A 12,302-nucleotide genomic window follows, 5' to 3' on the forward strand; every position below is an offset into this window, starting at 1 on the left:
AGCAATTATTTATTTTTGCCATGCTAGGAATTGAGTTCAGGGCCTTGTGATTGTCAGGCAAGCCCTCTCCCACAGCCATACCATGTATGACTCAAAACATCACACTTATACCCCCAGCTCAGTGTGATGTTTTGAGTCATACATGGTATTGAAGTGTAATAGTTTGTTCCTTTATATTGCTGAGAAATTGTATAAATATAATACAACATGTGTATCCATTTATTAGCTAAAAGACATCTGAGTTGTTTCCAGTTATTAGCTATTATAAATAGTTATAATGAACACACTAGATGAGAAGAAAAATATAATCTATATAATATCATATAGGAGGAGGCAAGAGTGAAGCAAATTTTCTCTATACTACTGAAATTAAGTTTATATTAATCCAAACTCAATTGTTTTAAAATGGCCATTGTAATCCTCAAGGCAGCCAATAAGACAATAATTTTTGAAAAATAGAGCAAAAGAAATAATATGCAGAATTTAAATTGTACACTAGAAAATATCCATTTAACAAAAGTGAGGGCAGTAATAAAGGAACAGAGGCATAAAAAAACCATATGGTCTATAGAAAACCAATAGAAAGATTGCAGATGTAAGTCCTATCATCAATAATTTCATTAAATATAAATAACTAAATATTCCAATCCAAAAGACAGGCAGGTTGAACGAATTAAAAAACATGATCCAATTATATGCAATTTACAATAGAGAATTTTGATTCAAAGGCACAAGTTGATTAAAAAGTAAAAAGATAAAGATATGTAACATAAATACTACCCAATCCAGAGCCAGAGAGGCTATCCTAACCAAAGACAAATAGACTTTTTTAAAAAATTGCTACTAGACAGGAGAGACATTATGTAATGATAAAGAAATCAACTTGTAAAGAAAAGATAATAATTATAAACTAATAAACACTTAACAATTAGGCCCAAAATATACAAAATTAAAACAAACAGAATTGAAGATAAAAATAGAATATTCAGCAATACTCAAAAACTGATAGAATACCTAGAAAGTAAATGAGTAAGCATATATAAAATGTAGGAAACATTACAGACCAAAGTGAGCTAATGCCTGTCCACAGCAGAATTCTTTCCTACCACACAAGGAATATTCTCCAGGATAAATCATATACTATGCCCTAAAATAAGTATTACTAAGCAAATAAGGATGTAAGAAGTACAAGTAGAGTTAAATTAGAGATCAAAAATAGATGGAAACTACAGTTTCCATTAAGACAGTATGAGCAGGTGTGACAGTGCACTCCTGTAATCCTAGCCCATGGGAGGAAGAGCAAGAGTGCCATCATAAGCTAGATAGTAAAAACTTGTCTCAAAAAAAAAATTAAAAATATAAAAATAAAAAAGGCAGTGTAGGATTGGCAAAAAAATTAGACAAATATGTTAAAGGACTAGGACAGAGCCCCAATTAGGCCCACACAGGTAATCTTTTTTTTTTTTTTCTTTTTTTGAGACAGGATCCTTCGATGTAGCCCAGGCTGGCCTCTAACTTGAAATCCTCCTGCCCCAGCCCCCCATAATTAATTTTTGGCAAAGAGGCAAATGCAACTCATTTGGAGTGATTCTGGGGAGGGCTGAGAGAAAGAGACTTGGGAATGCTTGGTGCTCCTCAGAGATTATCTAAGTGAACTTGACCATAATGTTAATTAAAATGGGGACCAAAAAGGCCGTTCTGAAGGGGTCTCAGATACAACTGAGGACTAAGGTTTTAGAAAGTGGAATAAAAGTCTTCCTTGCTATAAATTTGCAGAACTTGGCTTCATTTTGTCCTTGCCATAGAACTTTATGGAACTTACAACTTCAAATGAGGAACTAGAACATCTGACAGAACAAATTTCAAAGCAGCAAAGCCTTTAGGCTCTCTCATGGCTACTTTTTAACTGAATACAGTGGGATAAGACAGTGAAGAGATAATTCAAAGATAGAATTTATAATTAATAAGGAAACAGAACGAAAATATTCTGTGTGATAGAGACTAATGGTATTTTTAATCAAGCAAAGTGGCATTGTGACTGACTATAATCCCATCTACTCAGCAGGTCGAGGCAGGTGGTTTTCTTGAGCAAAGCCCTTCAAGGCCAGTCTGGACAGTACAGCAAGACCCACACCCCCTCTCAAAAACAAAAAAAAGGAGGAAGAGGAGAAAGAAGGGGGAAAAGGCATTTTTAGGAGACAAGAAACCAAGGGTATTGCTGAGTGACTGCTTGCCAAGATTAGTGTGGAGGAGGGATCATCTAGACAATGGGAGAAACCTTGAGGCTGCCCTTCACCACAGGTCCAGAGCTCTAGGATAGAATGGTTTTGGAGGACAGGCCCAGGCTGCCCTCCACAGGTGGGCTCACTGTCCAGCACTGTCACAGGACTCTCTTCCTGCATTCCAGCACAGCACTCCTGGGCTGCCCCAGCCATGGCTCAAGCAGGGTCAAGAGGGTTCAAGTGCAGTGTGACTCCTCTAGCTACTCTGGAAGGTACAAGTGGTCAGACTTGGTGGCATTCCTGTGGTGTTAAGTTTACTGGCATTCAGAATTCAAGAGCTGTGGGGACTTAGCTTCCTTCACCTGGATTACCTGGAGAGTGGAGGGGCAGCCAGCGACTTGTTGCAGGGGTAGAACTACCTCACAAAGCCCTGTTAGGGTGATGCCTACCAGAAATGTGAGGTCAGAGAGCCCACACTAGGATAATGCTGATTGGAACCATGGTAGCAGGACTACCTCAAAAGGCCCAGAACTGTACAGTTCCCTGCACGCACTGCCAAAATGGAAGAGTTGGAGACCTGAGACTCCAATCCAAGAGAGTGGAAGCATGGGCTATGCTTAACAAGTCCTGGGTTCTGGGCTGCCCAAGGCCATAAGGGTCCAAACCCTGCACCAGTATGCACAAGATGTGGGACATGGAGTCAAGAGGAACTGTTCTCCAGATTTAAGACTTAATGTTTTCTCTGTTAGGTTTTGAACTTGTGACCAGTGTCCCATTTCTTCTTGGCTATGGAAATATCTGCCCCATCCCTGTACCACCATTGTACTTTGGAAGTAGATGACTTGTTTTAATTTCTCAGGTTCATCACTAGAGTGAAATTGCCCCAGTTTGATTCATGTCTTCAGTCTCATCCATATTTCATTCAGATGAAACTGAATTTTTTGAGTTGGTACTGGAATGAGTTAAGACTTTGAGGCTATTTGGATTGAATTAATATACTTTTGCATGTGACAAGGACATAAATTTGTGATCCAGGGGCAGAATGCTATGGTTAAAGTGAATCTCCAAAATTCATGTGTTGGAAGCCTAGTCCCCAAATATATATGTTAGTGATATTTGGAGGGGGCCTTTGGGATCTAAAGAGAATTAGATGAGATCATGAAGGTGGGCTCCCCACCTTCTTTATAGGAAGAGGAAGAGAGACCCATGTCAGCATTCTTGCTTTTTCTCACCATGTTATTACCCAGTAAGAAGGCCCTCACTAGATGCTGGCACCATGCTCTTAGACTTCCTTTGCCCCAGAGCTTGAGAATCAAGTTTCTAGTTTTTTTTTTCCTACAAATTGCCTGGTTTCAAGTATTTTGTTGCATCAACAAAATAAACACTATCAACAAAATAAGATACTAGCTAAATACCTGTGGATTCACAAAAGAAGAACACACTTTCAATATTCTTACTGATATTTCCTTAACCAAGGAAGATTAACAGAAAAAGAGATTGAAAATTAAATACCCACATCTAGAGCCTGAAGGAACCTTGCCCCAGGTCCCTGGCTGTTCTTCAGGTCCATTCATTCTCCCTCAAATCATTTACTATCCCTCTAAATTGCCTACAGTCCTCTCACTTCCCTCTCCGCAGGAAAGACAGTAGAAAACTTCAATTATCTGACCCTTCTTTGAATTTCATATTTTGTATGGGACCTGTACACATGGCATGTTAATAAATTTATTTGTTTTTTCTCCTGTTAATCCATCTATTGCCAATCTATTTTAGCAGTCTTAAAGACTTAACTCTTTAGAGGGGGAGAGAAAAGTTCCCTTTTGCCAGGCCTGTTTCCTTCTTTCCTTCCTTCCTTCCGTGTATTTTTTGTTTGGGTGCTGGGGTTTGAACCCAGGACCTTACTCATACTTTGTACCTGCTCCATCTATGAGCTACCCCCATCTCCTGTCCCCACACAAGTAAGAAAACAAACTACTGCATGAACAAGATCTAACAAAGAAATATGGGAATTTATTTACTTATTTTAATAATTTACAGATTGAGGACAAAGGTTTACTTCTACAAACAGTGATTTTAACATTAGAGATCTTTCAACTTACATTGCCCCTGAACTTTGGAATCCAGTTAAGTGATATGTGTTTAGATTTTCACACTAACATGGAGAAAAAAACCTTGCTTTAATACATTCTCTCAAACTTTTTGAATTTAGAAAGAATGTTCTGGTTCGTTTCTCTCATTTACATACCATCTAGGTGGCCTTTCTTATGCTTAAATATGTTTTACTCAACAGTAAGTACTTTTTTCTGATCTTTCAATTTAAAATATTATTTATTTATTTTATTGTTGTACTGGATGGGGGTACATTGTCGAATTTACAAAACTTCTTACAATGTATCAAATATATCATACTTTAATTCACCACCTTCTCTGCTCTCCTTTATTACATACTAACCTGTCTTATTTAGCTCTGCCTGTTTTTCAGACACTGGTGGAGTTGTGTCATTTAGCTGATAGGCATAACACCAAAATATGTGGTATTTTTACATATATGAATAGAGAAATTTTGGTAAATAATCAAATGTTAACTATCATTTATGATCTTTTTATTTTGACTTGGATCAAAAATTCAGAACTGTGAAATAGTGGCATGTACTTCAGATAAGGATTATATTCCTAAAGAATGGAAAACATTTCCATTACTGATTCTGTTGTATAACATGCTTGGGAGAAAGAAACTTCACAAAATTCATAAGGAAAGTGTCTGTCACTAAAGTAGATGAGTACTAAGAAAAACCTAAGGTAGAAAAATGCTAAGAAAAACATGCTGCCTTTCCCTTATAAATGGACCAACTATGAGAAAGATGGAAATATGGAGAACAGAAAGACTAAAGAATGTCCAAGGAGGAGAGAACTGGACAGAAAGAGAGGTGAAGAAAGGAGGGAAACCTAATTTCCTTTTGCAATTAAATTGTACTCCCAAAATCTTAGATTTTCCAAAGTAGAAGTTCTTATACTGACATAAGAATAATGGGGGGGGGAGGGTCAATTTATAAAAACAATGCAGATTGCCCCATTCATATGAATTGGTACATATAACTAGACTTAGATAGAAAAATGGCAGATGAAAAGGGAAAAGTAAATTAATAAATGCACTTTCAATTTTTAAATTAACTTTGAAATTCTTCATTGCACTGAAAGAATGGGCAAAGTCCAGTTTGACTTCAATATATCAACCCTCCAAGTATTTGGTATGAATATATTTCATTTTATCAGCTAGGATTAGCTAGCTGTTTTTCTTAAATACAGTCATTTTTTTTCTTGCCTAAGAGGAAACTTGACGTAGGCAGTCCTCCACCAACATCTATAATGATCATAAAACAGCTTCTACAGCTGTAGGCAGAGCACCAGCAACCAGAGCAAGAGCCAAGGGAAGTTGGTAGTGCTGCTTCATATGTATATTCTATAAGAAAAGGAAAGAAAGAAAGAGAGAGAGAGAAAGAAAGAAAGAAAAGAGAGAGAAAGAAAGAAAAAGAAAAAGAGAGAAAGAAAGAAATAAAGAAGAAAAGAAAGAAAGGAAGAAAACTCAGCCAACTAGCTAGAGGAGTAGGAAGAACTGTTGGAGTAAGCCAGCCGACATTGTCAGAAACTGGTTCAGAGATCTGTTTTTAATTCTTTAGCCTAAGGTTCTTATTATGACATATATCAAGTTTGAGAACTCCAAAAGAACTTAAAAGTTCTTATCTTGTATTATATCTAATAGTAATATGCCAGTAGTATCTGGCATTGTACCCTTAGTCTTTTTTTGTGTAACTATAACAACATACCTGAGGCAAGGATGTCCATGACAGTGTCACGACATGACAGAGAAGCAAATACAGAGACAGCTATGTACAGAAAATACCTCTGTACATGCAAAGAAGCAAGAAGAAGAGAAGGACCAGGCTTGCTCTTTTATAATAATCCACTTTTACAGAAACTAATGCACTCCTTCAAGACCCAACCACTTTGCAAGACCAGTACTAATCCATGCATGGCCTAATTACCTTCTATGAGGTCTGCCTCTTGAAAATTCCTGTAACAAATACTGGGATAAATCAACTTAAAATTTGGAAAGTTTAATTGTGGCTCACAGTTTTGGAACTTTTGATCTATGATCAGTTGGCCCCATTGCTTTGGGCCTGTGGCTCTTGAGTATCTCATGGCAGAGGAATGTAGCAGATGAAACCTGTTCACCTTGTGGCCAAGTATGAAAGAGAGGAAGAAAAAGGGGCTGAGGTCCCATTATCTCCTTTAAGGGGACATCCCAATGAACTAAAACCTAACCACTAGGCCCATCTCTTAAAGTTTTATACCATCTCCCAACCACCAAGCTGGGGACCAAGCTTACACATGGGTCTTTGCAGACAGTCAAGATCCACTTAGTGAATTGTCTATATCAAAGAGTAGAGCAAAGTTTCCAGAAACAGCTCTTGTATTTCTATAGCTATTCTAAGAAAAGTAAAATAATAGTTATTCCATTCTTTGAATAAAAGTTGACTTATAATCATAAATAAGCAGTATTAAATTGCAACCAACTCACCTAGAAAATCAAGCCAAATACTTTGCTGATTAACGATGGCATTAGATAATCATGACTTAGCATTTCATACAAATGCAACACGTTCTGCTAAGTGAGAACTTAGCAATCCTTTTACAGAAAAAAAATGAATCACATTATTATCACTATTTTGTCTAAACCAAGGCACAGATTTTTTTAAAGTGGAGAATAGTGTCAAAATGTGGCTCCTTAATTACTTTGAACATTTGTCCTCTTGTTTTAGTATTTTTTCTTGTTTCATAGTATTTTCATGTTACAAGTTTGAGAAAATATCTTTGCCTAGAAATCATTTTTTTCTTCCCAAGTAGCCTCAGATACAGGTGTTAATCAGAACTGTTCTGAAGGAAAAGTTCACGAAAAAGATTACGAAAAAGAACATTAGAGCCTATCTTCCTGGCTTACCGAGAAGAAAGCAGAACTATCAAATTGTATTAATGCTTCCTCCAGCAAATTATTGGACAAGTCAGGTAGAACAGGTTAACAACAATATAAAAGAGTCTCAAGCTGTCTATGGCACAAGTTCCAGGCTTCTGTCTATGGCTGTTTCTATTTCTAGCTGAATATTCTGGTGAAGGCAAAACCTGGCCATCAAGGCCTCATTTTGCTATCTTAGAAGCATTTGGTAGAGTGATTCTATCAAATTCATGCAGACTCAAGGATCACCGTACTCTACACAAACACCCTGTTTAAGATTATTTAGATTTTTAAATGATAACTCAGATTTGAGAATACCATAAGTTTGATCTATTCTGCCTCCAGAAAGTGACAAAGGCAGAATGGCCTTCAAAGGTCAGCCTCTGTGGCCAGGAAAGGTCAAACACACCAACCAAGAAACTATTTTTGATAACTTGGCCCTGGAAAGATCAGCTTAGCTCCCCATGAGCTATTTAAAACCTGCTCTAGATTCTTGGGCAGCACCAGCTCTTCCGATTACATGTTTACAAGCCAACTGTTAATGAGCAGTGCAGTCTTCCACTCCACAGCCAGGACACCCAACGCTATTCACCTTTATAGGAAAGTCCAGATATAACAGAATAATCCCCATAAAAATCTATGCATCCAGGTGAGTGTCATTAACTCCGTTTATACATCAGCCAATAAAATCCTTATCTAGTGCCAACAGGGGAATCCACACTAAATTGGTCTCCAAATCTTATACTTTCCCAACTTAGTCACAACTCTCAGAATTAATCTGATTTACAGGAAGTAAAGTATTTGGCTCCATTTGCGTATTCTCCTCCTGGAATTCCACATAGGATGAATCGCACAAGTTGTTCTTTCTGATCCCACAACCCCTCAGAGGTGGCATAGGATCTGGAGTTACCATGTGGTTTCTAATTCTTTTTCAACAGTTATCAACTACAGAACCCTGGGCAATTTATACTTCTGCCTCAAAGTTCTCAAGTATAAAATGGAGACAATAATTGGCACAACAAAATGTTGTTGGAAAATTATGAAAAATAATGTCAGATGTAGGAAGTCTGTTTAGTAAATATTGTTATCATTACCATTATTGACAAAAAGAATTTCAGTCCAGAAATGGATAAATGAGCAGGCAAAGAGCAAGCCTTACATGGTATCTAAGCTCTCTGGATCTTCTTTCCACATCTTCCCAAATAGCTTCTTGAAACAAAGGAGCAATATTTTTGGTTGCTAAGTTTCTGTTCTTTTATGTTTATCAAACTTCATTCTCCATAATGGTTATGATAAACTCTTTAAGGCCTCTAGCTTTTGTTCTTGATGCAAAAAACTACAATTTTGTAAGTCAAAGAACATTTGTCTCCAAAAACACCAGCTCTTGAAACCTTCAGTGCTCTACTTTGGAACTCAACGTCAATAACAATAGTAACAGCTAATATAAAGTCCTGGCATGAAAGCAAGTTCTTTATACATTAACTCATTCAATTATCACAACAAATGCACAACACAGGATGACATAATAAGAAATGAATATTTCTGCCTCTAGTTTCTGGCTCAGTGCTACTAAAGCCCTTATAATTTCCTAAGTGATACAGGTGATAGAAGCATCTTTTGTAATAATATTTGGCCTTAGTGCCTGCTCCTGACTCAAGTGCTTCTAAAACATTGGGAATTTTCTAAGTGACAGGGGTAACAAGACCATATTTCCTTATTCGTAATAATCCCCTTTCAACCTACCTGAGTTTATGCCAACGAGGACTGTGACTGCGTGCCACAGGAACCAACCATGTGATTAAAGAGCTGGAACTTTCAGCATCACCCTCAAACTTCCAGAGAAGGGAGACTATGATAGAGTTAATCAGCCATGCCTAAGTAATGGAACCCTCACAAAAACCCTAAATGAGGGGTTCCAGGAATTTATGAGTTGATCAGCAATATCCACAGCCTGGGAGAGTGGCATACTTTGACTGCACAAGGTTCAGAGTTGTGGTCTCAGGACTTTCCTAACCTCATTTTTCACCTCTTCACGTGGTTATTTGTTTGTGTCCTTTTCAGTATCCTTTATAATAAGCTAGTAATAGCAAGGAAAGTGTTCTCCTGAGTTCTGTGAGCCATTGTAGTAAATCAACAAACATAGAGAGGGGACTATGGAAACACCCAATTTGCAGCTGAAAAGTGTAGGCAACTTGAGAACCCACTGCATCTAAGAACATCTAAGAACCCAGTGCTACAGACTGAAATAAAAGGACTTATTGAGCCATTACAGAATGTTAGCCAGAAAAAGAAAAGGCCAGGTCCTGGCATTATAAAGTACTTTATAATGAATACTTTTCTTTACAGTGCTGGGGACCAAACTCAGGGCTCCCATGCATGCTAGGCAAGTGCTCTACCACTGAGCTATACCTTCAGCCCTATAATGAAAACTTGGGAAAAACACAAGCTGTTTACAATGAACATACATTGGGTATTGGACAAGAGGGGTGGAATGACCAGAAGTAGAGGAAGCTTTGGGATAGGACATCCTACAGGGAGGAGAAGCAAGCAGGATGCTCTGGCACCTACAGGGTCACCACAGGCTTTAGGGTTTTAATTTTATACTCAGGAAGATAAGCCAGTCTTATTCTTTTTGCCCTCTATCTTGTTGCTGAATAATCTCATCCCATCTCTCTTTCCTTCCATCCTCCAAATCTTTGGAAATAAATTGAAAGCATCTTGGTATTTTTCTCATATCTTCTATTGCTTTCCAAGAATGTGCTATTGTTTTGCAAGTTCTTTTATGTTCTCCTTTTCTGGTAGCACTGTATCCCAGTCTCATGAATACAGAAACTCTGGGGCTCAGGACCTTCTGGATCTCACTCTATGTACCTTTGCACCTGGCTGTTCATTTGTATCTTTTGGATAGCCGTTATAATAAACCAGTAATAGTGAGTATAGTGTTTCCCTAATTTTGTGAGCCATCTTAGCAAATTACCAAACATGATACAGGAAATGTGGGAACCCCCAATTTATAGCCAAGTCAAACAAAAGTGTGGGTTACTTGGGGATATTCCGAAAAAATTTCAAGTTACAGAAAAGTCACAAAAATAATACAAAGAATTCTTTATAACCAAGGCAGACTAGCAATAGAATTTTGTGTCTCTGTTGCCATGAGGCTTTTCCCATTGCATTTTATGCTAAACTCCTCTCTCGAACCAATGCTATTCTTTGCAGTTGTAAATTTCTTTTTAATTGTAAATCCTTTGCAGTTGTAAGTTTTAAGATCTCCTCAGAGAAAGTTCTAAGAAAGTTGTAAGTAAACCTTGAAGAAATTCCACCCTCAGTTACCTTTTGCTTAAAACATGAATATTAATGGCACCTCATACATGTAATTAAAATATCTGAGAGTTAGCTTAAGTGCATGTGCAAAGTGCCCCATATTTTATGACAAGACCTTGTCAATCAAGCCTGTCAATCATGCTAACCCATCCTGCAAAGACCACCCAGATTTTCCCCACCATTTGCCCTTTCAATTTATAAAAAGCCCTTTTGAAACAAAGACTGGAATGCTTCTATCCCACCTGGCTGGGGACCCTCCCCCCAGTACTTTTTCTTAGGTAACTTCCCCTCACTTTCAATAAACTTTACTAAATTTTTGGATCTTGCTTGAATTCTTTTCATGAAGGATGCAAGTACCAGAAATCTTTTGTCCAGAGTCTTGAGAGACCATCCACCTGGTAACATAACCATCACCAAAAGTTGACATTTTACCAAATTTGCTTTTTCATTCTCACTTACTCTGTTTCTTTATCATGTATCCTTATGTGTAAAGATTATTTTCTAAATATATTTTATATACTTTAACATGTGCGTGTGTACTTATTCCCCTCAACCTCCTGAGAATAAGTTGTGTTGGGGTCTGAAGTTGACCACCCCTTAGAGGAACAAAAGACACTCACGATAATGTAAGCCACAAAGCGAGGTTTATTTCCAGCCAGCTGGGGTCCGGGTATCCGCCCGACGCAGTGGGTTTCAACACGGACCCCAAATACAAAGTTCAGGCTGCTTTTATATTTTTCAGACATTAGTCACGGTCACACAGCAATTTTTATGGTCCCTGGAGTCACATATTTCTGATATCACCCACATCTTGGTGGTGGGGCAAGATTACTTGAAGATTATTTATCAGGAATTTGGTAAACACCAGGTGTCTCAACTCATTGTCTCACATACCGTTTTAGCAAGATTAACCAGAAACAGTCCCTGTTCCCACAAACCATCCTACCCTCCTTAGTTCCAGTAAGTGGTGGCTTGGGTCATGTTAGCCATGGCCGGTTTCAGGCTGAGTGGGCTGCAAGCCTCAAAGGTACCCTAACATTTGTACTCTAACAGTTGCAGAAATAAAACCTCTTTGTCTGAAAATATTCTGGAGTATATTTACTAAAAACAAAGATATTCTGTTGTATAAATTTAGTACAATTATCAAGTAGTTAATATTGATACAAGACTAATGGTAGTATTCTGGTTAATTTTTAACAACCAACTCTCTAAGCTAAAAAAACAAAATTAGAAACAACCCTGGTTTGTTGCATCTACTATTGAAATTGAAAATTGATTAAGACCTAAACATACCCCTACATAAATTCCTTAAATAACAAAATGCTAAGTTGTTTTTCAGGAATCTGCTCAAGAACCATTTTCAAGAATGGACATGCACAAAAGAAGCCAGTTCATCTAGTCAATGATCAAGCTCAAAATCCCATACACAGAACATAACTTTCTCCTCCAAAGAAGCATGTGACCCAGGAGGAGGCATGATGACCATCTGAGACTGCACAAAAGAATACTAAATCTCCCCTTCTCAACATCTTGTCAATATCTTAGTTCATCTCTCTTCTCTCTTCCTATAAATTCTTCCCCTTGCTACCAACAATCACAGAGACAATCCCAGTGATAATCTCAGTTTACTCTTCCTGAACTTCTTGATGGTTGACTGTGCAATCAAATCCTTCCTTTTTTGTGCAATGATATTGGTTTCTTTGTATAAGGACATCAAATCCTTGCTCTACATACTATTTCCTGAGTTG

This window comes from Castor canadensis, chromosome 3 (genome assembly GCF_047511655.1).
Source record: "Castor canadensis chromosome 3, mCasCan1.hap1v2, whole genome shotgun sequence".
NCBI classification, from domain to species: Eukaryota; Metazoa; Chordata; class Mammalia; order Rodentia; family Castoridae; genus Castor; species Castor canadensis.